The 25,510-nt window shown below is 36.8% G+C and overlaps 1 protein-coding gene and 1 long non-coding RNA gene across 3 annotated transcripts in view; one reads left to right on the top strand and one right to left on the bottom strand.

Annotated features, from left to right (window-relative positions):
• Positions 1-4,821, bottom strand: part of Gtdc1 (glycosyltransferase like domain containing 1) — a 331,796-nt gene extending 326,975 nt beyond the window's left edge. Inside the window, exons 1-2 of one of the 2 annotated variants that reach the window (XR_009378775.1) lie at positions 4,430-4,821; positions 3,737-3,760 (exon numbers count right to left, since the gene is read on the bottom strand). The gene's annotated coding sequence lies outside the window, so the exon portion shown is untranslated. The remainder of the gene's footprint in view (positions 1-3,736; positions 3,761-4,429) is intronic. The other variant, XM_059260434.1, reaches the window with a different exon arrangement.
• Positions 4,822-4,939: 118 nt separating this feature from the next.
• On the top strand, positions 4,940-6,036 carry LOC131909122 (uncharacterized). Its single transcript, XR_009378776.1, has 3 exons — positions 4,940-5,215; positions 5,418-5,599; positions 5,783-6,036. It is a non-coding gene; the product is annotated as an uncharacterized LOC131909122 (long non-coding RNA).
• Positions 6,037-25,510: the final 19,474 nt, after the last annotated feature.

Below are 25,510 nucleotides of genomic sequence, written 5' to 3' on the forward strand. Positions count from 1 at the left end.
CACAAGAGAGAGAGGGTCACTTCATACTCATAAGGAGAATAATGCATAAATACAGTGTAACAAAGTTAACTTTAAATTTGTATTGATATACCAAAATCCATGTCAATGAAAAGTATCTGAGATTAACAGTTGTCTTTTTATCCTATATTCCTATATTCTCCTAAATTATAACATTCATAACCCACCAAATAATCAAAGACCACCCATATCCCCTAACTCTTGGGTATGGTTTTCACTAAACTGTTTCCTGCTGGCTGTGGAAAAAGGCATCTTTAGGGGTCCCTGAGAAAATTTTGAAATAATGACCAAGTCCTAGGAATACCAGTAGTAACCTTTGCTGATGTATCACCTGTCAAGATTCAGGAGGACTCCCTTGATCTAAACTGATCCATATTATGCCTGAAGGAATCTTCAACTTCTCGTCTCCTGTGGGAACAAAACTCCAAAGCATTTTTGATTTCCATGTGACAGATGTGGTGATATATTGTGTACCCCAATACAGCTTGTCTGATGATCAGAGGACAGAGCCAGCCATTAAATTAGACATAGAGGTCAGATAGTGGTGGCACACACTTTTCATCCCATCACTCAGGAGCAGAGATCCATCTGGATCTCTGTGAGTTCAAGGCCACAATGGGCTACATTGTGAGAAACAGAGCCAGGCAGTAGTGACACATGCCATTAGTCCCAGGAAGGAATATAGCAGGACACAGAAAGGTATATAAGGCCTCAGGAGACAAGAACTCACTGTCTTGAGCATCAGAATGTCTTAGAGGTGAGCTAGTGGCTGGCTGTTCTGCTTCTCTGATTCTTCAGCTTTCACCCCAATATCTGGCTCTGGGTTTTTTTTTTTTTTTTTTTATTATAAGACCTTTTTAAGATTTGTGTTACATCTGGCACCCAACATTTGTGGCACAAGTTCACAAAAAGCTGCTTGCCTGTGGCCTTGCACACCCCAGCTCAGTCCCAAGCTGCATACGGCCAAAGGATCCACCCCACGTGGGCAGGAGTCCCTAACCAGCTGGATCGAGATGGCTGGATCTTTCACTTCTCTCCTGGGGTGTTGTGGGCTCTCCGTGGATCCCCATCTAGAGCTGCTCCCACACTAGGTAGCTGCCTTGAAACCCACTCAGGCTTATACTTTTCTACACAGTCCGCAGAGTTGGTGAGTCAATTAAGATTTCTTAAAGGGAAAAATTAGTTAAAAGAGAATTTTTCCCACATTAAAAAAATGAGAAATATTTTTACAACAGAGGGTGTTTGGTTTCTGTTTGATAACACATTAGACAGTCTGAAAATGGAACAACTATATGAGAGGATAACTAATATTGATGGGATAGCTGTAACATCAATTATAAATATTATTTGTTTGATCATTTCTGTTTTATCATTAAAAGACATGATTAATGTGATTGCCAAGATAAAAAGTTTAGAAAAATTTGTTAAAACAGATCATAGAGAAATTCAGAACCAGACAGAGGAATTTAAAAGTGAACCAATCTTAGCATTGCATTATATGGTTTCAGAAAAAAAGCCTAAGGCTTTCAAATAGCCAACTTTAATCTATCCAGTAACCATATGGGAACCGACAAATGCTCAAGGCTAAGTACAAACTGATTGGATTCCTGTGCAAATGTCAGATTTGAGGAGACCCAAAGAAGCTGTAGTGTCATATGGTATGCATTCTCCATTCGTGAAGCAAATGTTAAACTCATGGTCAACTTGTAATAGAATTATCCCTAGAGACGGGAAAGATTTGGTTACAGTGGTGTTAGAGGCTGCTCCCCAGTTACAATGAAGGACCTGGGAAAAAATGAGGATAAGATCATTGAACAACAATGTAGGACTAAAGGTATGGAAATTTCCCAAGATCAACTTCTTGGAGAAGGCAATTATGCGGATATACAAAGACAATCTTTAAATGATGAGCACAGCCTAATTTTATGACGAATGGCAGCCTTGAATACTTGGGACAGAATTGAAGAAGTAGAAAAGAAAATCAAGTTACTTACAAAAGTTATACAGGGCCCAAAAGAAACCTTTAGTGATTTCTTAAAAAGGCTGTCTTTAGCAGTAAATAGAATGATACCAAATTTAGAAGCTGGACAGATAATAATTGAAAATCTGGCTTTTAAAAACGCTAATGCACAATGCAAAAGGATAATTAAGCCATTAAAGGCAAGATCAGCATCGATTTAGGGATGGATCAGAGATACAATTAATATTTAATCTCATGACCATGATGCTGCTTGGATAGGAGAGGTGATTTCCGGGGATTTGAAGAAAAATGGTAATGTCAGGTGTTTTAATCATGGCAAACAAGATCCCCAAAATAGGCACTGTAAACAGGGCATTCCTGCAAACAATGACTTTTCAAGGAACAACGCCAATAGAACTTCCCTCCCATCTGGATTATGCAGAAGGTGTGGTAAAGGCAAACATTGGACTAAGGAATGTAGACCAACAAGGGACAGACAAGGTAATCCTCTGCCTTTGCCATCAAGAAACTCCCTGAGGGGCCTCTTGCAGGCCCCCTTGACAAATTCAGTTCAGTCCTTCCCTGCGATCATAGAAGTCCCTAATCCGAGCAATTAAAAAAACCTAATGCCTATTGTAAAAAACCATGCTGCTCGGGGTGATAGAACAGCTATAGAAGATAGAGCAAAAAAGTTGGGAGAAACCATAAATCAAATTTTTTTAGCAAATTTCTATAAATGAACTAAGACCAAAATTAAAAATATTAATAAACGGCATTCTCATTGAAGGTCTGTCAGACACAGGTGTGGACGTAAGAACAATTGCACCAGAATCTTGGCATCCAAATTGGCTTCTTCAAAGGTAAATAATGTTCAGCTTTTCAGGATTACAACATTATATCAAGTGTAACTGTGCATGATATGGGTCGAACATATAGGGCATGAAGGACAGAGAGGAAAATTAAAGCCATATGTGGCTAATATACCTATGAATCTATGGGGACATGATCTATTACAACAATGGATGACCTAGATTAACAATTCTCCAATCTCAGAAACAAACCATAAACATGTGTTTCTGAAAAAAATATTAGATTATAAGGAACAGTCATTGACCATCTAGATTGTATAAGAACATGGCACAACAGCTGCTGATCTTTCAAAGACACCACAGCCCTACATTTAAAATGGTTACCAGACAAGCCTGTATGGGTTAACCAATGGCCTTTAACAAAAGAGAAACTACAGGCCTTAGAACAGCTGTTATAAGAACAGTTAAATGCTCAGCATATTGAAGAATCAACAAATATAAATTCTCCTGTATTTGTTATTAAAAAGAAATCTGGCATGTGGAAAATGGTATCAGATCTAAGAGCTATTAACAAGGTAATTCAGGCAATGGGCTCTCTAAAAGCTGCAATTCCTTTGACTACTCTGTTACCTAAAGGATAGCCTCTTATAGTTATCTATATAAAAGACTGTTTCTTTTCAATACCCTTACAATAAAAAGACAGAGAAAAATTTGCCTTTATGATACCTACTTATAATAATTCCCAGCCAGTCAAGAGATATCAATGGAAGTTTCTCCCACAGGGAATGTTAAATAACCCAACCCTGTGCCAATATTTTGTATGCCAGCCGTTGGAAGTCATATGTAAACAATTTCCTAAATCTATAATTTATCAGTACATGGACGAGATTTCACTAGCTGATTCAAATGTGGATACTTTAGGAAGAATGTTTGAAGAAGAAAATTTTACCTTGTTGGGTATTACAAACTGCTCCTGAAAAGATACAAAGAGGAGCTTCTATTAATTATTTAGAATATAAAATAGGTTTACAAAAAGTTAAGACCCCAAAAGGTCACAATCAGGAGAGACCAATTATGGGCTCTTAATGACTTTCAAAGATTATTCGGAGACATTTCCAATCTATGGACCACTACTGGGGTAAAAAATGATGAAGTAATTTGTTCAAAAGCTTAGAGGGTGTCAAGGACTTAAGTAGTCCAAGAGAATTGTCAGCTGAAGCTGAGAAAAAACTGGCTTTGGTGCAAAAGAAAATACAGGATGTACATGGGGATCATGGGGATCCAAAGCTTGATTATATTTTGGTTATTTTACCCTCTAAGCATTCTCCTACAGGAATTGTAATGCACAGGGAAAATATTATATTGGAATGGATATTTCTACCAAATAAACAGAGTGAAAAATTAAAAACTTATGTGGAAGAGATATCTAAATTGATTTTAAAAGAAAAATTAAGACTTTGTCAATTAGCAGAAATAGACCCAGCACAAATTATAGTACCTTTAACTAATGATAAAACTGACAAATTATGGGCAGAAAGTGAACCTTGGCAAAGAGCTTGAAGTAATTTTTTGGGAGAGATTAACAACAAATATCCCAAAAGCGATAGAATTCAACTTATAAAGAGAGCTAACTGGATCCTACCTTGCACTGTACGGGAAATACCAATATCTGGAGCCCCTACATTTTATACAGACACAAACAAACAAGGAAAGGCAGTTTACAAATCAGAAAATTTAAGTAACATGGTTCAAAGTCCTTATATTTCTGTCCAAAAATTGGAATTATATGCCATTCTAATGGTATTAATGGATTTTTCAGAACCTCTCAATATAGTTATTGACTCTCAGTATGCTGAAAGCGTAGTCTTATATATTGAAACCACTGAATGAATCAGAATTAACTTAGTTATTTATTCAGTTACAAGAAATAATCTGGAATAGGAATTATCCCTTATATGTAACTGACATCTGATTCCATATGGGTCTGTCAGGCCCTCTAGCACAAGGCAATGATGAGATCAATCAACTATTGATAGGAAATGTGCTGGAGGCCTCACAGTTTCATAAAAAAAAAATCATGTCAATAATAAGGGTTTTTAAAAGGATTTTTTCATAACCTGACAACAAGCCAAAAACATTCTAAGGAAATGTTCTACTTGTTCTTTATACAATCCCACTGCCAGTAGGATATGACCCAAAGGGTACTCAGAGGAATGAAATCTGGCAGATGGATGAGTTTCATTTTGCAGAATTTGGAAAACTGAAATATGTATATACCACACCATTGATATCTATCCAGGATTTCAATGAACAACTGCTCTGAGTTCCGAGAAGGCTGATTCTGTAATCACACATTTGCTAGAAGTTATGGCCATCATGAGTACACCTGAACAAATTAAAACTGACAATACTCCAGCACATGTCTCTGGTAAATTGAAAATTTTTTGTTTATTACAATATAAGGCATATTATAGGTATACCACATAATCCTATAAGGCAAGCAGTCATACAAAGATCAAATTGAACTCTAAAGGATATGCTAAATAAACAGAAAGGGGTAACAAAAAGCCCCAGAAGTAGATTACATAATGCTCTATTAACTTTGAATTTTCCCAATACTAATTTGAAAGGAACAACAGCTTTGGAGAGAAACTGGATAACAGTAAAAGCTACAGAATTAAATTAGCCTATACACTTTAAGGATGTGCTGACCTCAGAATGGAAACTAAGATATGAATTACATTGGGGACGAGGTTTCACTTTTGTTTCTACAAGAGAAGAAAAGCTACAGATACCATCAAAATTGATAAAGGTTTGATTTGAACAAGAGAGACCTCTTAACTAGAAGAGGTGACAGTTCATCAACCAGCATAACTATCCAATTTAAATTAACTTATACCACTAACAAATGCTTTTGAATTGATCAGATATAACTTGCCAAAAAAGAACCCCCCCAAAGTTTGGGTTGGGAAGTGCTTTTGTTTTTGTCTTTCAGGAGAATGAAGGCTAGAAAATCTGAATAACAGTGGACAAATGAGACCTCTGAAGAAAAAGGACAAATCATCCAGAAAAAAAAAGTCCCAAGATAAAGAGTAAATTGGCATATTGGTATATCACATAGCTAACAGGATAAAATTTCTTAAGTCTTCCGAACTGTTTGTTTCTGCTGTTCTCTACAGACACATAATGCAAATGGTTTTTATGTAATCCCAGTTCAATTAAAAATTAAAGTTGGTTTTAGAATTGGAACATGGCTCTCTCCTTCTCTAAACCCAAGCATGCTGGCCAAAAGAAAATGCAAAATCTCTGTATCATGTCAGAAGAGGCACCTAATATGGGACAGAAGAAAATCCAAAATTAAGGGACTATTCTATTGCCACTAATCTCATAATTCTTTGGTTTTATTTTGACTCTTTTAAACTTTTCTTAAGGTATGAATTTTATATAAAAATTTATAAGATGGGTGTGTGTGTGTGTGTGTGTGTGTGTGTGTGTGTGTGTTTTAGACTTTTGTCATGATGTTAATGGTCATATAGAGTACTAACTAATTCTAGAAAAAAAGGCTTCATCTAGCTTCTCGTACATGATTTTGGGTTTGAGTCTCTATAAGTTTTCTGCAGAGAACTATAACCATTCCTAACAGTGACTTTGAAGTCTCCAAAAAGATGATGGGGCCGCACAACGATGATTCAGTTAGGACAATGCTAATACCACTAAGGTGGCAAACACCACCCAAAGACTGGCTTTGGACTACAAACTACTCAGGACAATTTTTGAGATGGCTAGCTGAGATGATCCAGTCTCTAAGACTACTCTAGCAAGGACTTGAGACAAGCCCTGCGTCCTAAAGATGTCTGCACCCCCAGACAGCAGGAAGTAATTTTAAGAATACAATGCCCACATTCCCAAGAGATGGGGAGGGTGGTTTTTGGGCTTTCAGTTCTGGATACTTGTCATTGTTTAGGATGGTTGGTTAGAAGTTGTTAATTGTTAATGATCCAAAAAGAAAAAAACACCTAAAAAAGGAAATTAAATTCAGGGTTCTTGCTTGAAAAAGAAAAAAAAAAAAAAAGAGGATATAGATAAGAGGTAGATTATTGAATCTACTCTAAAAGAAAGGTACAAAAATATTAAGATAAAAATGGTAGATTATTGAATTTACTTTGAAAACAAGAATATAGATATGATAAGATAAAAGGTAGATTACTGAATCTACTCTGAAAAGTATTCATTTAACAATGTAATGCAAATTGGTAGTCCTTGAAACTTATTATTACCAACTAATTAGGATATAAGAAATGCAAGTTAATAGTCATTACAATCAAACTTGTAGTCATATTAGGTATGTTTTCAAGGTTAAACAAAAATATATTTCAGATAGACAGGTCATCTTCAAACACTTCAGAGATCTACAGAATATGGCATTTAAGATGTTTAAAAACATAGATTTTTTTTTTCCTTTTTTATGACTATGAGACACATTTGCTCCTGGCAGCTCCAATCTACTTAAGGGAAGATGATAGACATTGAAGAAAATCCATATGGAGTTTACTTTCTTTATGGCAAAAGTCAGCCACTGGGCAAGAAAATGCCCTTACCTCAACTGCTGACAGTATGCTATCCAAAATGGACAAGCAGGACACAAAAGAAAGGACTGCTGCATCTTGCCAAGACAAAGTAGGACAGCCCTTCAGAAAAGCCTGCTTCACAGAAAAGTCTGTCAGGGATGTTAGGCTGTAGGCTGAAGATAGATGCCCCAAAGTTGCAGAGAAATCTTGGGAGACTGTACAGGCAGCCACCTGTTTCTGTTATTTCTCAAATTTCTTGGAAGTCACTTGTTTGCACTTTCTGCTTACTTAGGTAATCTTATTTCCTTCTCGGGTCTCTGATGGAGTTGAAGACTAGATAGTTATAGTTTTCCTTGTTAACAAATTCAGAAAAGAAACTCACTAAAGAGGTATAAAGTGTGTAAGTTTAAAAGACATCAAAAGATAGTTTTGGGTTGGTAATACAAGTTAGGATAGAAATTGGATTAGGTACATTTTGGACTCACCAAATAGGATAAATAATGTTAAGTATTTGTCTGAATTTGTCAAATGCTAATGGACTGGATATTGTTAATGTAATTCTTGACTGTACATATTGAATATATTTATTGTACTTATTGTATATAGTTTTCTTAATATTAGTTATAACCGTTTATTATTTTACACAAAAAAAAGGGGAAATGTGGTGATATATTGTGTACCCCAATAAAGCTTGTCTGGGGAATCAGAGGACAGAGCCAGCCACTAAATTAGGCATAGAGGTCAGGGAGTGGTGGCACACACCTTTAATCCTATCACTCGGGAAGCAGAGATCCATTTGGATCTCTGTGAGTTCAAGGCCAAAATGGGCTATATGAGAGAAACAAAGCCAAGGAGTGGTGACACATGACTTTAATCCCAGAAGTAATATGGCAGGACACAGAAAGGTATATAAGTCATGAGGAAACAGGAATTCCCTCTCTTGAGGCTGAGAATTTCATAGAGGTGAGCTAGTGGCTGGCTGTTCTGCTTCTCTGATCATTCAGCTTTCACCCCAATTATCTGGCTCTGGGTTTTTATTATAAGTCCCTTTAAGATTCATGTTACAGACAAATATATTTTTGACTTCCTTTTTAAAATTAAGATATCCCTAAAGTATCTAGGTTGGTTTAAACCCGCAGACCTGCTCACAATCCCATGTCTCCCAAGTAGCTGTTTCTTACCTATAAGCAATCAAAAAAAATCAAAATCAACATAATACTATACAAGATCCAGATTCCCTGTGCATTTCCCATCTTAACTGGCTTTTTTTTCTTTTATATTAATTTTTGTGTTTCTTTAAAGACTTTACTATTTCTAAACTATTTATTTGTTTCTATAACTGTCCATACCCTTTTTCTTTCTTTCTTAATCCTATGTACATTATAAAACACACTGGAACCTGTTTAAAACTTTTTTCCATCTGAACCTGCTTTACTGTGTATCTCTAGTCTTTTTGACCATATGAGCAAACTTTATTTATTTATTTTTTTTTTTTTGAGACAGGGTTTCTCTGTGTAGCTTTGCGCCTTTCCTGGAACTCACTTGGTAGGCCAGGCTGGCCTCGAACTCACAGAGATCCGCCTGGCTCTGCCTCCCAGAGTGCTGGGATTAAAGGCGTGCGCCACCACTGCCCATGAGCAAACTTTAGACTGCTAAGCTACACCTGGATTGTCCAAGCAGCTCTCCTGGCTTCTAGGGTTGTGAAAGCCAAGCCTAAGGCTTGGGGCCTGTTTTGAGGTTTGTTTGAGCTAGAACTGCATTTAACCCCCCAGCTACGAAATGCCAGTACCCTGAACTATGGCAAGTGTTTTCACTTAGTTTTTTGTTCCTACTTAACATAGTGGCTGCTCAAGGGCTCACTGACTGGCAGAAACTGTCCAGCTAAAACTCTTAAAGGAGTCATATCCTTTCTTTTTTTTTTTTTTTTAAGTTTTCTCAGACCCTATGGAGATAAGGCCCACATCTGTACACCAAAATGTTGTTTTTTGGCTCTTTCGGGGGGCCCAACACTCAGCTTCAAAATAAATCACACACAGAGGCTAATTCTTACTTATAAATGCCTAGCTTGGTCAGTTTCTAGCCTGCTTTTCTTATCTTAAATTAATTTGTCTTTCTATTGCCTCTAGGCTTTTTCCTTTTCTTCTGTAATCTTACTTTCACTCTTCGTCCGTGGCTGTCTGTGTAGCTGGGGGGCTGGCCCCTTATGTCCTCCTCTTTCTCAGGCTACTTCCTCCCTAATTTCTCCTTCTATTAATTCTTTCTGCCTGCCAGCTACTGCCTATCCTTACTCCTACCTTACTATTGGCCATTCAGTTGTTTATTAGATCATGAGGTGTTTTAGACAGGCACAGTAATACAGCTTCACATAGCTAAGCAAATTCAACATAAACAAAAGTAACACACCTGAAAATAATATTCAACATCAGGGGTGAATTAGGTCTATGTAGTCACCCATGTAGACTGTGTAGTCTCCCATATACCTTGCCAAAAGCAAGAGTATACAGAAAGCAAATGCACAGTGGTCAGAATACTAGATTAATTTGACACCTGTATTTTTCAATCACCTGACCTTCATATAAGTTTATTCTTAAGACTCTTGTCTACAGGGAAGCAATATATTGACGTACCAAATCAAGTAATTACATCTGTTTGACAGTTGTATTTCTCAATGGAAATAAATTAACTAAAAAGCACTAAGATTCATAAAGGTACAGATAGCTAACTAGTCAGTTCCAAGAGCATGCATGGTTCACTCATAAGAAGGGCTCAGTTCCAAAGGTCCAGAATATAAGGTATCTGAAGGTGTAAAATGAAAGACCAGACACTGAACAGGGATGACTCAACCAAAAAAAGGCCAGTCACTAACATCAACCGGTAGCCACATCATTTTGTATAGCCTTGTAACAAATCCCATTAATGGTAACAGCACATGTATGGCATATATATTTGTGACTTCATTCTTTTGTACATCCAGTATTTGCTCTCTCCGGAATGCCCTCCACCTACTCTTCTCAATCTGTAGACCTAGCCGCACCTCCTCCTTTAAGGCTACAACTTAAATGTCAATTACTCTGTCCTACTATCTTTTCCAATCTTTCAGGTAAAATTAATCATATCCTGAGTGCTGCCACAGCTATTTATGTACACCTCCCTCTACAAGTACTCTGAATCAGTGTGGGGAATCTCATCTGACTTCACAAACTCTTTACCTCTCCACCAAGCCTATTTATCATGTACATCTGCAGCTGGTATCAAAGCATGCTGTATTTGCTCTAAGTACTCACAAATATGGAATGAGAAGAAAATAAAGAGCTGACTAGGATAAAGAAACTGAAGTTAAATAATTCAATAAAGGTCAAAAACACCCTAAATTAAGAAAAGAAGTCTAGAAAAGGCCTGTTTGAGATAGCAACCAGATCAAAAGCAGTAAGCTTACTGTCGAGAGTTAGTAGGGGGAAAGTACTGAGGGTCCTAAGAAGGGAGTAAAGACAAAAGGAAACCACAGTCAGTTCTTAGAAGAGTAACGTAAAAATTTGATAAGAGACAGAATATGGTTGTAAAATAACCAGAGCTAACAGTTTTGAATCTTCACTTCAATTTCCTTATCTATAAAATGTCCTTACCTACAGATATAGCAGTATCTAACTCACAAAGTCCTTTGAAGATTAAGTGGTATCTAAAATACGTGACTTTGACACTGTAGTGATGTATAGTTTCTGCTTCTATGATTGGTGTTATTAACATCAATCTAGACATATCAAATGAATTAAAGAAGAAGAATTAATCTAAAGGGTTGTTTTTAACATAATATTCACTTCTTTGGGTTACCCACACAGTATTGTCTCATAAGCATCTTACTTAAGTCTTTAGTAATGGCTCTCCCCTTAACCAAGCAAGTCACTTCTGGTAAGTCACTTTTCTCAAAACTTATTTCCTGAACTGCAAGTGGGATAATAAACTGAATTCCTGTTTGACAAATATACTGTACTGACTATTTTAAATAAAAAAATTAAAGTATTTAAAAAATAATTTGAGGAAACAAAGGAAATAAAGAACATAGGATAACTTTTTTTTTTTATTAAGGAAATTTTTTAGTCATTTTACATACCAATCACAGATACCCTCTCTTCCCTCCCCCTGCACCTCCAACTTCCCCCCCCAACCCACCATCCATTCCCTCCTCCAAGGAATGGTCATGGGGAGTCTGCAAAGTCTGGTACATTCAGGAGAAGCAGGTCCAAGCCCCTCCACCTGCATCAAGGCTGTGCAAGGTGTCCCATCATAGGTAATGGGCTCAAAAACACCAGCTCATGTACCAGGGATGGATTCTGCCTAGAATGTGATCACCAGTGGTAACCTTCAAGAGCATGGTTCCAGTACAAAGGTGGACGGCAGCCAGACTGCAAGGACTTTATCACAATTCTATGATCCTAACACAAAGAGGTGACACCAAACCAGGGGTGAAATCCACAGGTAAGAGGCCAGCACACCAATAACTGAAGGATAATCTTTATTTCAAGAAAAGCTTCTTAGGATTGTTAACCCTTCCACTGGAAAAAGGGGATTCTGGGTTTTTAGGATCTCCCAAGAGAACCATACATAAACAGTAAAATAAATGGAAGTTAATTCTTCTGCAGCTGAGAAGGGGTTGGAGAACAGATAAGAGATACAAGTTAACCACAATAGTAAGCTAAGCCTTTTAAACAAGATTTTGAATAACTTATTTCTACTATTAAAACAATATGAATAGAACACCTGAACCTTCATAAACATTTGGTGAAACCTAGTCCTCTAAATGATGATATTTGTAAGGAAAACCTCTGAGAAGGTCCTGGTCCTTTTTTAAAAGAAGCCCAACAAAGTTTGCTTCCTGCATGCTCTTTGCTATCTGAGAGGGTAAGAAGGCAGTCACAAACCATAGATTGTCCAGCATCTTGAGTTGGGCTTTCGAGGCCACAGAACTGTCAGAAATATATGTCATTTGAGTATATACACACACAAGTGATAGTATATTTCTTACAGCAGCCTGAATAACTCAAGACAAATAGGCAAGTCATGGAACCTTTTGTGTGAGTTAATGGATTCTATATTACTATTAAGAGTAGCTTAAAAAAAACATTATATTCCGCCGGGCGGTGGTGGCGCACGCCTTTAATCCCAGCACTCGGGAGGCAGAGCCAGGCGGATCTCTGTGAGTTCGAGGCCAGCCTGGGCTACCAAGTGAGTTCCAGGAAAGGCGCAAAGCTACACAGAGAAACCCTGTCTCGAAAAACCAAAAAAAAAAAAAAAAAAACCATTATATTCCTTTCTAATATCGCCAAATTCTCATTTCTTAATTCTTGTGTATATCCAGATAGGGAGGACATTGTTCTAGTTCTGTTTCTCTCACTGTGATAGGCACCAGGCCCAAGAACAAATTCAGGACTTACTTGGCTTATGGGTTACAGTCCATCATAGAGGAAAGCTAAAGCAAGAACTCAAAGCAGGAGCTTGAAGCAAAATCGATGCAGGAATGCTGCCTAGCGGTTTGCCCCCCCCCCCCCCCGGCTCACATTTAGTTACCTTTCTTATATTGCCCAGGCCCACCTGTCTAGGGATGGTACTGCCCATAGTGGGCTGGTCCCTCCCACATCAATTAGCAATCAAGAAGATGCATCACTGACACGCTCACAGGCCAATCTGATAAAAGTAATTCTACTGAGGCTCCCTCTTCCCAGGTGTGTCAAGTTGACAACCAAGATTAGACGACATAGATATAGCCCTATATAATATACAAGGGACATTTTATTCATATGTCTTTCTTCTTTGGGGTTTTTCTTTAGTTGGCCTCACAGGTTGTTTTTTGTTGAGGAGGGACTAATTTCAAATCAGCTATATGTTCAAGTTTTGCCTCCTCCTCCCAAGTGTTGGGCTTACAGGCTTGTGCCACCACATCTGGCTAGTTACCTTTAACTCAACTTAAAATAATTCCCTAAAAGATGACTTTTTAAAAAATGATAATTCCAAAAAAACACAATGGAGAAACAGTAAAATTTCTTTATGGTTCTTAAGGTTCCTAGGAACTAGCTTGATTGAGGCTGATCTTCAAAAGAAAAAGAAAGAAGGTTCTGTTTGTTCATCAGTCACTGTGACTTTCACCCTCATTTCACAAGTATTAGTCATATAAGTATTTTTTTAATTTTGACATTGTAAAATGTATCATATTAATAAATATACACAGTATAATCCAAAAATGTCATTTAGATCAAGTTGTAGTCATCTTAACCTTCAAACCAATGGTCAAAAGCAACAATAGCTCATTTTTTATTCAAAAGCAATGGAATCACAACAAAACAAGATAACCAAAGAAAATATACTGTGGGTAAGAAAAACCCAAATATCCCTGATTTTGAAAATGTCCAGTAGGAGAAAACATTATACCAAGAGGAAGTTATGGGCCTGGTTTCATTTAGTGCATTCTTATTCATAGAATAATTAATTAGGAAGCTACTTAATGTCTTCATTTAGTAAAGAGAAATCTCACCTACCTACACTACTTCCAAACCTGTTGCAATAAAACAGAACATTATATACAAAAAAATAAAATTAGCTGGGCGGTGGTGGCGCACGCCTTTAATCCCAGCACTCGGGAGGCAGAGCCAGGCGGATCTCTGTGAGTTCGAGGCCAGCCTGAGCTACCAAGTGAGTTCCAGGAAAGGCGCAAAGCTACACAGAGAAACCCTGTCTCGAAAAACCAAAAAATAAAAAATAAAAAAAATAAATAAATAAAATTAATCACTCATAAAACACTAAAACTATACAGAGCACGGGCTTCATAAATACAAGGCAAAAATCCAATATTCATTTTTTGGAACAGATAGAATTTTGTTGTTGTATCTTGAGTGAGAAAGGCATGTAGCCCACACCTGTCCTTGAACTCATAACCCTGCCTCCACGTCTCAAGCCAGGATTACAGGTATATGCCTCATATCGGATGCATATTTTACTTAAACTATATTCTGTATTTAAGATTAACATATTTTAATATTATAATACCAGTTTTATTATTTCAATTATGCTCGGAACTTTAGTGGATAGACTTAGTTGTAAATATCAATAAAGTCAAATATTTACCATCTACTTGGTTAGCACTCCTATTTTTCTCTAAAGTAGTCTATTACACAAGAAAAATAACAACAGTTAAATTCAAATCAGATAAAACATATTTATAAATTTAAATATATGGTAGGAAATAGGGGCTAAATAAGTTAAAGATTACTATTATTTATATATTTCTTTTACCAGAATTCACTTTCTCTAAGATTGTATTACATATTTTCTTATGTCTAAAATCACTCTAATATAAAAATTAATTCTTATTATTTCCAAGTGAAACTTCCCAACTGTATGTATTTTTCCTTTGAATTATTAAACATTCCAACTTCATTTTCACAGAAAGATTGAGAGTAAAGTTTTTCTTTTCAGTTTCAAGAGGTTTTGATTTCATGGAAAAGCTATTAGACAACTCTTTACTATCAAACACAATACTAGTCACTAACATTTGAAAAGCATTGGAAGTGTGACTATTTCTTTATACTATGAAACAAATATATACCCCCAAGTTCCTTTCTTAAACACTATTACCTAAATATGAAGAACTTGCCTTATTGATATTATTTTATCAACTTACAGAGGAGTTCACTTGCCATTTGGGGATGTGATGGCTAAATCTGAGCATCAAATTGACTGGCTTAAAGAACAGCACCTCAGAGATTAGTGAGACATATCTCTGGGTGTGTCTGTGAAAACATTTCCAGGCAGGGAAGACCCACCTGAATGTGAAGGTACTATCCTATCCTATGACAAATGGCTTCATAAAATAAAACAAAAAAGAAAAAAGGCCAGGCTGAACACTTAAAAGTCCCTTCCCTCTCCTTCCAGATTAGCCACAAATTGAACAACTCTAGTCAGACATAAGCTCACACCACTGCAATATCCTGCCCAAGCATATGGAACCAAACAATCATGGGCCACAATTCCTGAAACCATGGGCCAAAATAAGAAATTCTTCTCTGTAATTCCTTCTCGGGTATTCATTCTTTTGGCAGAGGAAATCTCAAAACAGCCTAGTAAATACTCTGTTGTGTGGTTATTAGTGGTAACTCTGATGATGTATAATGAAAAGGAGTAAACTGAGCATGGAAAAATATCTGAGGAGAAAAAGAGAGAAAAAGTGTTCTGTGTTCAAGGAGGGAAAAAGATTAAGAGATCAAAGAGAGAAAAAGCTAAGTTCTGTGTTCAAGGAGGGAAACAGATTAAGAAATGGAATAAAGGGAGTGGTATCCTCAGAGCAAGATCCCACCCAGCTACTTGTGAAAGGAATTAAAGAAAAGCTTAGAGCCAGATGTGGTGGTGCACACCTTCAATCTCAGTACTGGGAAGGCAGAGGCTGATAGATCTCTGAATTTGAGGCCAGCTTTGTCTACAGATCCAGTTTCAGGACAGTCAAGCTTAGGCAGTGAAGGTCAAAAACAAAAAGTTGGTAAAGATGTAATTGAACGAGGGGGCCATGCTCCAGCCCTAGCAAGCAGCACAACTTAGCAGCTTTGGCATATGGTTTTGGCTTGAGAGTTAAGGATAGAAGAAACAGGATATGGAATTTGCCTCTGCGTCTAAGGAAAGCTGTTGAAGCCAGGCATGAGTCAGGGGTGTCCTTGAAATGAAGAACTAGAGAGACCAAGGCATGAAGCTGTGAAGTTGAAGCCTGGATTGCCTAGGAGAATCCAAGATGTCAGAGATGCCAGAGTCATGGGATACCTGCCAAAAAGAGCTATTAACAGGGACTGGGACCAACTCAAGAAAAAAAAAAGTGTGTTGATGTCAACAAAGCTGAACAGAGGTAGAGATCTGAAGAGCTTTTTGACATCAGACATGGAGATGCAAAGTTTGGAGTTTACCCACATGGTTTTTGGTCTTGCTCTGGTCCAGTATTTCCTCACTATGCTCCCTTCCCTGCATTTTGGAATGGTAATGTATATCCTGTGATATTATACATTGGAAGTATGTGATCTGCTTTTTGATTTTGATTTTTACAGGTGATTATATTTAAGATATTGCACAAATCTCAGAAGAGACTTTGAACTTTGGATTTTAAAACATTGTTGAGACTGTGGTAGACTATGGAGACTTTTGAAATTGTACTAAATGCATTTTGCATTATGATATTGTTACAAGGTTATGTGGGCCAGGTAGTAGAATGTTTGAATGTAACTGGCCATCATAATCTCAAAGGGAGTGGCACTATTAGGATATGTGGCTTTAAAAGGCTAGAGTGTGTATGGCTTTGTTGGGGGAAGTATGCCACCACAAAGATGGGCTTTGAGGTTTCCTATGTTCAGGATACCACCCATTGTCTCAGTCCACATCCTGTTACCTGCAAGATGGAGGACTCTCAGCTTCTTCTCCAGCACCATGTCTGCCTGCACGCTGCCATGCTCCCGGGCATGATGATAATGAACTGACCTCTGCAATTGTAAGTTAGCCACCCCAATTAAATGTTTTCCTTTATAAGAGTAGCTCTAGTCATGGAGTCTCTACACAGCAATAGAAACTCTAACTAAGACACAATCTAAGACAGCACATACCAGCCAGTGGCTGTGTCAGATAAGCAGCATGTGGCAATTAAAATTCAAGATGGTAGCCCACCAGGAAGAAACTCTCTGATGGGTCAATCTCAGACAAGCAAGGCCCCAAAACCACAGACCCCGGAATGTCTTTTGCATCTGCTGTGCCTTTACATGTTTGCTGCTGCTATCTTTCTCTGGTATCTGGCATGGTGTGACTGGGTATGGGGAGATCTACACTGCCTGTAATGTAGTATGTTTATCTCATGGAAACATCCCATTTTTTACCTATGGATTATTATGAAGATGATTTCTTTCTAAGCTGTACTGTCTAATTGAAAATAATAATGTTAGTTTATACAGAGTTTTGATGAATAAAAATAAATACAAGGAAGTGTCACAGTGCTAGAACACATGAGTTTCTTTTGAGGAGCCATATAGACTGTGGCTTTGGTTAATGATTAAGAAAAACAACTGAAGCCCAGTAGCGCAGCTAGCTTAAATTTTTTTTAACCTTAATGTTGGGAGATGTGTTCACAGGTTTCAGAGTACATAATAGGTAAAACAAAACTTTGAGAATAACTTAGAATAAGATATTTTTGTCAAATAGCTTTGAGATAAAAAAAAAAAAAAAGAAACAAGATAATCCAAAGTTTTAGAAAAGTACATAGTTAGTTGAATGCAAACTCTTTAAGGTCAGGGAACAAGAACAAAGCAGCCCAATTTTTTTTGTTGTTTTTTTTGTTTTTTGTTTTCTTGTTTTTCAAGACAGGGTTTCTCTGCACCTTTCCTGGAACTCACTCTGTAGCCCAGGCTAGCCTTGAACTCACATAGATCTGCCTGCCTCTGCCTCCCAGGTGCTAGGATTAAAGGCATGCGCCACTACTGCCCAGCAGCAGCCTAATTATTATTACTGACAAACTTTTCTTGCTAAGATTGGTTGATGACCAAAGGTGATGATTAATTCCTTATATCCATTTCTGCCCTCAATCTCCTAATATAAAAAACAATTGATGAGTGGGTATGAACACTAAAGATTTAAAGTAGAGCTAACTGATTTTTTTTCATATATAAAAGTTTAGGTTTGTGATTCCTTTAAGATTCCTTATAAGGTTACCTTTCAAGATAAGTAATAAAGTAATTGGCCCTTTCTTTATAACTGCAAAATGCAGCCTGCCAGTAAAAGACATCACTAAGAAGAGTATCTTTCTTGCTCACAAAGTTAATCTACAAGTTGCTTGTATATGAATATATGTGGGTTCTTGGGATAATTTGTTTTCTACCTGTAATACGTAAAATGTTTAATCATGTAAGGGATATGGAAAACGTGCTGTTTTTTACTGTTTGTTTTGTATTCATTGTAATCATTCACTTGAAAAACAGAATGTAACCACACTGTAATTTTTATATTGCTTGAAAGATTTTGCTGGGGTATATAAGCTGTAAGAAAAAAAATAAAGATAGAGTTAAAATGAGCTAGAAGGAAAACATCAAGAATGAGAGAGTTAAAATGAGTTAGAAAGAAAATATCAACAAAGAGAGTTAGAAGGAACTAGAAGGGAAACATCAACAATGAGGATACAGTTAGAAGGAAGACATCAATAAGAGAAGGAAAATAGAGAATGCAAAAAAATAAAGAAAAGGTCTAAAGGAAACCATCAAGAGAGTGTGTGAGTGTCTTTTTCCCCAACCCCATCAAATAGAAAAGTCTCAGTATGTGCTGATGCTGTAGATTCCTTTTGAGCCCTGAGCTGCTGGAGGCTGGTTCCCCAGGCAGCAATACACACCCAATGATCGAATACCTGTTCTCTTTTATTTACTAACAATGAAACTTATTTAGTATCTTTATGACAGAATTGTAGCTTATAGACTTAAAATATGTTCCCAAACTATGAATATATAGAAAATTCAGGCTTATAAAGCAAATATACAACCATTTATGAGGATATCATAGCAAAAACAACAGTTTACACAGTGAAGCCTTCAATAGGTAGGGTGGGGGTTAGACAATTCTGTGTTTGTTTCAATTCAATTGACATCAAAACATTTAAGGTCTATAAGACACATTTGAAAAATAAGTAACAGGGACTAGTGAAAAGAGTCAATGGGTAAAGATACTTGTTCAAGCCTGAAAACCTGAGTTTAGTATCTAAATTGACACAGTAGAAGGAGAGAACCAATTCCCACAAGTTGTCCTCTGACCTCCACTCATTACACACACATCACACACATCACACACACACACACACACACACGCACGCACGCACACACGCACATAAATAAAATGAAAAAATTATAAAATATATTAAAATTAAATAATAGAAAAAGGAAGCATAAAGAAAAAAGAAACTAATAAATTTCGCATTGAAACTTAAAACTTACGCTCAAAAGACTTCATAAACAAGATGTAAAGACAGTAAACAAAGTAGAAAATGTATTTATACTACATGTAACAATGAGAGCAGCTAATAGGAGAAATATCTACAATTCATTAAGAAGGAAATCCACAATAAAATATAGCAAAAAAATATACATATATATATATATATATATATATGAACAATCGAAATAGAAAACCTTAAAATTCAGAGAAGAAAACATTAAATGAACAATCAATACATTAAAAGATGTTCAATGTCCAACAATGAGAAAACAATACAAATTAAGCAACCCTCTAAAATGGACATCAACTATATTGCCTGTGTAACAGTTGAAACAAGAATTCTATTATGAAGATTTCTGGGACAAAATAATTTTGCTGAACAATTTGACAACACTTGCTAAAATTAGCTATTCTTTTCGGTATAACCCAGTAATTCATCTAATTACGTATCACTAGAACTAGAAAAGCCTACAAGGTGTAAAAAATATTTATAAAAGATAATTCATAGCAGTACTGTGTAGTCAAAAGTTTTCCTGTGTCCTGACCATCCCTCAGCCACTTGGACAAGTAAACACAGAGGCTTATATCAATTCGAATTGCATGGTCATGGCCTATGACTCAATTTTCTTGCTAACTAGCTCTTTTAACTAAACTCAGACCATTTCTATTAATCGATATGTCACCACGTGTTCCATGGCTTTCCCTGTGTGCCATTACATGCTGTTCACTTGACAGCGGGACGGCGTCTCCTCCACCTCTGCCTTTCTCCTTCCTGTCTCTGTGCTGGATTTCCCACTTGTCTATAAGCTGCCTTGCCATAGGCCAAAGCAGTCCATTTATTAACCAATGGGAACAATATATATTCACTACATACATAAAGACATCCCCCAGCACTCCCCCTTTTCTATCTAATCAAAAAGGAAAGTTTTAACTTTAACACAGTAAAATTCCATATAATAGAACAGTTACCAAAGAATTACAGTTATAATATCTAATCTATTTGTACTGGGCAAAAATAAAGAAAATACTCATCATCTATCTTATATCTGTGAGTGTAAATTTTCATATCTAATTTATCTTTTATCATAACCAAGGAAAATTATAACTATAACTATCTAGTCTTCAACTACATCAAAGACCCCAGAAGGATATAATATTACCTAAGTAAACAGGAAGAGCAACTTCCAAAATCTAGAATGACAGAGACAGCTGGCTGCCTGAACAGTCACTCAAAGTTCCTCTGTAACGTTGGGGCATCCATCTTCAGCCTATAGGACTAGTCTTTCAGTCATTTTTTTCCTTGTCTTGTAGACTATCTGGCAGTCTCCTCTGCAAAACAGGAACCTGAAGGACCATCTCACCTTGCAAAGTTCAGTGTTCACCTTCCTATGGGTCCTGAATGTCCAGTTTATACAACATACTGTCAATCAGTTGACGCAAGGGTACTTTTTTGCCCAGTGGCTAACTTTTGCTACAAAGAAATCAAACTCTATAATGAGTTTATTCAATGCCCATCATTCGCCTTGAAGTAATTGGTGCTGCCAGGAGCAGATGTGTCTCACTGTCCAGGAAAGTCTAAGTTTTTAAAACATTTTAAATGTCATATTCTGTAGGTCTTTGAAGTGTTTGAAGATCACCTACCTAACTGAAATATATCTATGTATACCTAAAAAAATTAACTAACATAACTATAAGCGTGATTATCATAGATGACTAATTAATCTGTATTTCTTAATTATACATTACAATTTTAATGTGTTGCTTAAACATAATACCTTAAACAAGAGTAGAAATATATATATATAGTATAAGAAAATTAACTTTTAATTTGTATCAATAAACTAAAATCCATAGCAATGTAAAACATTTTAAGCAAGTTGTTGCTCTTTAAAAGTAGATTCAATAATCTACCATTTCATCCTATCATATCTATATCAGTACTGTTATAATGGAAAAACTAAAAATCTACTTTTGGTCTCAGATTGATCACTGTGTTCAGTACTTAAGTGTAATAAACTCTAGCTGGAGTGGTGGGGTGAGCCTACATGTAAACATACTGAGATCCAAACTCCATGTGCACGCGCGCACGCGCACACACACACACACACACACACACACACACACACGCATGCATGCAAGTCCTCATCTCTGAGGGATGCAAACTGAGTAAAGACAACTATGCCACATGATCCTCCCCAGGTGCAAACACAAGCATAAATTATATATTACTGAGTTAGTCCTTTGAGTTGTACCAAGTCCCTGAAGATTTTTACTTTCAGGACTACTTGATTCTCCTTTTGGAAACTACACATTTTATTCAAAAAAAGCATTATTTCAAGGATAAGGCCTAAGCAATATATGACCAGAAATTCACCCCCTGAAAAGACAAAATCCTTCCACCTGTCTTCATTTCTTTTCCCGATGCTGATAAATACTCTGACCAAAATAACTTGAGAGGTATGTACAAAGAGTAGGCGCTCTGAACTCAAGGCAACTGTTTTATGTCCTCATATTTATTCAGGTATATCTACTTATTGTTCAGCTACCCAGATGTTTAGCTTTGTCTCTAGTTTACAGCTTTGCTAAAATATTTTATCTAAAATAAAACATGATTTTATTACTTTACCTTTTAACTCTTGAATCAGTTTAGCCTGCCATCTAATTCTGGCCCCTGGTAATCCAAACCTCTCTTTAAACGAGGTGGCAATTGGCTCTGCTAGACCAGGTACTGTGTGCCTCACCATTTTTCTAACACACAAGTTGGAAATGATGTTTCCTTATTATCTATACTTAATTATCCATTCTTGACAATTCTGCCACCTTACCATCTACAGTCCTTCCTTTTCATTCCTATTGGTACCACTCAAAATTCAAATTCATGCCTAACTTCCCTAAATCACCAAGGTAGTCTCCCTAATGGCCACCACACCTCCAAAATACTCCCTAATTGAAGAGAAAAACTACTTTGCTAACATTCCTAATGTTTATCATGTTTGACTTGTTAAAAAGAACATTTGATTTGAATCCCAGCTCTGATAACTCCATAAGACTTTGGGGCAAGTTCATCTGAGTGCCAGTTTTCTCAGAATGTTGTAAAATTTTTGTGTTACATGCTCAATCCAAACTTTCTTGTTTCCAAACCTCACCCACCATTTTCTTACTAGGTGCTTAAGGAACAGCTCAAGTACCACACACTTACAGAAACCTCTTAATATGTTTAAACTTATTTGACCATGATGTTTGATTTATTTATTTATACTATTTATATATTATTACATTTATTTATACATATATTATTTTTATATATATATATATATCAGTTTTATTTATATATTAGTTTTCCTTCTGTGAAAAAGTTTTTGTTGTTTTTTTCTATCAAATATGGCTAGCCCATCAAGGGCCAATACTAAGGAAACCCCCATTTTGGGAAATTCTGGTGTATATGCTTGTTTGCCTAACCCCTGGATGCCAAACATTCATGAGACTTGACTCACCTTTCCACTTCCAATCTATTAGTCAGTCACATCAGTTAATGAAGTCCAGCTCCCATCAGTGGGGTAAAACCAAGTGCTCACCCTATGATAAGATTAAAAACTAACTGAAGCTTTCTTCTCTGCCCCTATTGCCTGAGGACCCCAGCATTCCTCCCTCACCCATTCCTTTGTGTCAGCCTCCAATACCCAGAAACACTCTCTACCTGGGAACAGAAATACCTGGCCAGAAATACCTGGAAATCAAGTAGGCAATCTTCATTCTCCTTCAGGTCCTCCATTTCCAATTCCTTAGTCTCGTTCCTAGTCCTGTAGAAGACTACCTGCAGGAGCCTTTCCTTCCTCTGATTCCACTCCCTAGAATATCTAAAGATCCCCCTGGCAGACTCAGCTTTCTTCTCTCCTATAGACTCATTCAGCCCCAATGCCTCGACTTATCCCATCACCACCTTCAAGCACAACCCCATTCCTTTTTGTCAGCCCAGCCCTAATACCTAGAAACACAGATACCAGCCCATACTACACCACCAAGCAAATCTTTCCTCCAAGCAAATCACAATAGATGAAGAAAATAAGACACTCCATCATGAAACCATATTTAAGCAGTATCTATCTACAAATCCAGCCCTACAGAAGGCACTATCAAGAACTTTCAACCTGAAGAAGTTAACCATACACAAGAAAACACAAAGAATAAAAAATACCAGATCAGCAAATCAAAGAGGGGGAAAAACTCATAATCAACAAACACCACTTACTGATAACTTTCAACATCAATGGTCTCAATTCCTCAATAAAAAGACACCAGCTAACAGAATGGATATGAAAATACCCTCTGCTGCATCCAAGAAACACATCTTAACATCAAGGATACACATCACCTCAGGGTAAAAAGATGGAAAAAGATATTCTAAGCAAATGGACCTAAGAATCAAGCTGATGCAGCCATTTCAACATTTGACAAAATAAAACTAAACTAAAACTAAAACTAATCACAAGAAATAGGGAAGAAAATTATATACATACCAGAAGAAATATTCCCCAAAAGAATATTACAATTGTTAACATCTATGTACCAAATGCAAGGGCACCCAAGCTCATTAAAAAACATTACTAGAGCTTAGTGGGTGATAGTGATAGTGGGTGACTTCAATACCCCACTCTTACCAATAAAGAGGTGATCAGACAAAAACAAAACAAAGAAATGCTAGAGCTAATGTCATAAACCAAATGAATCTAAAAGTTACAGATATTCACGAAAGAATATACCTTCTTCTCTGCACTTCATGCTACTTTCTTCAAAACTGACCACATACTTAAAAACAAAGCAAGTCCCCAAAGATACAAAAAAATTGAAGTAACACTCTGTAGCCTATTGACCACCACAGATTATCAAAGCTGGACATCATCAACAACAGAAAGCTTACAAACTCTTGGAAACCAAACTCACTACTTAATGAAAAATGGGTCAAGACAAACACTCAGAAAGAAATTTAAAACTTTCTAGAACTGAATGAAAATGAATATATAGCATACTCTAACTTATGGGATACAATGAAGGCAGTTCTAACATAGCACTAAGTGTCTACATCAAAAATGAGAAAGACCTCATATCAGTAAATTAAGAGCACATTTGAAAGCTTTATAACAAAAAGATATAATAAAGAAGGGAGTAATGGACAAGAAATAATCAAGCTTATGACTGAAATCAATAAAAATAGAAGGGGGGAAAAAGAGTAAATGAAACAAAGAGTGGGTTCTCAAACACAACTGGCCAAAAAAAAAGGGGAAAAAAATCAATGAAATAATTCCTAATGATATTCTGCTATAATTCTAGATCAGTGCCTTGTCAAGTAGTCAGCAGGAAGGCTTCCTCTGACAGCAGAGGAGTAGGCTTAGAGACCCACAGTCAAACACTAAGCTATGCAGAGATTCTAAATTGGAGGTCTCCTTCAGGTCCCTTCCCTTCAGACTCAGGTAACCCCACAAAAGAGGGGGAAGAATGATCGTAGTAGAACTCAGAGGGGATGAAGGACATCACAACATGGCCCACTGAATCAACTAAGCAGGGTTCATATGGGCTCACAGAGACTGAAGCAGGAAGCACAGGACATGCGTGGATCAACAACAGGTCCTCTGTGTTTATGTTAGGGCCATTAGCTTGGGAGTAGGTATGTCTCCTGACTCTGGCCTGCTCTTGAGACTCTTTCCCTCCTATTAGGCAGCCTTGTCCAGCCTTGATATGAGGGCTTTTGCATTGTCTATTGTATCCTGTTTTGTCATGTTTGGCTGTTGTCTCTTGGATGCCTGCTCTTTTCTGAAGGGAAACAAAGGGGAAGTGGGTCTCAGAGGAAGGGGAGGTAAGGGCAAGCTGGGGGGAGTACTGCAGAAAGTAAAAATAATTTTAAAAAAGAGTTGGTTCTTTAAGAAATCAATTAAGACTGACAAACCCTTAAACAAATTACCTAAAATGTAGAGAAAGAAGATCCAAACTAACAAAATGAGTGAAGAAAAAGGGGGGCATAACAGACACAGAGGAAATCAAGAGACTCATAAGGACATACTTTAAAAGCCTGTACTCTACCTCTTTGGAATATTTAAAAGAAATGGATAATTTTCTCAAGGTACTGCCCAAATTAAATCAAAACCAGATAAGCAATTTAAACAAACCTATATCTG

Source organism: Peromyscus eremicus, chromosome 4 (genome assembly GCF_949786415.1).
Source record: "Peromyscus eremicus chromosome 4, PerEre_H2_v1, whole genome shotgun sequence".
Classification (NCBI taxonomy): domain Eukaryota; kingdom Metazoa; phylum Chordata; class Mammalia; order Rodentia; family Cricetidae; genus Peromyscus; species Peromyscus eremicus.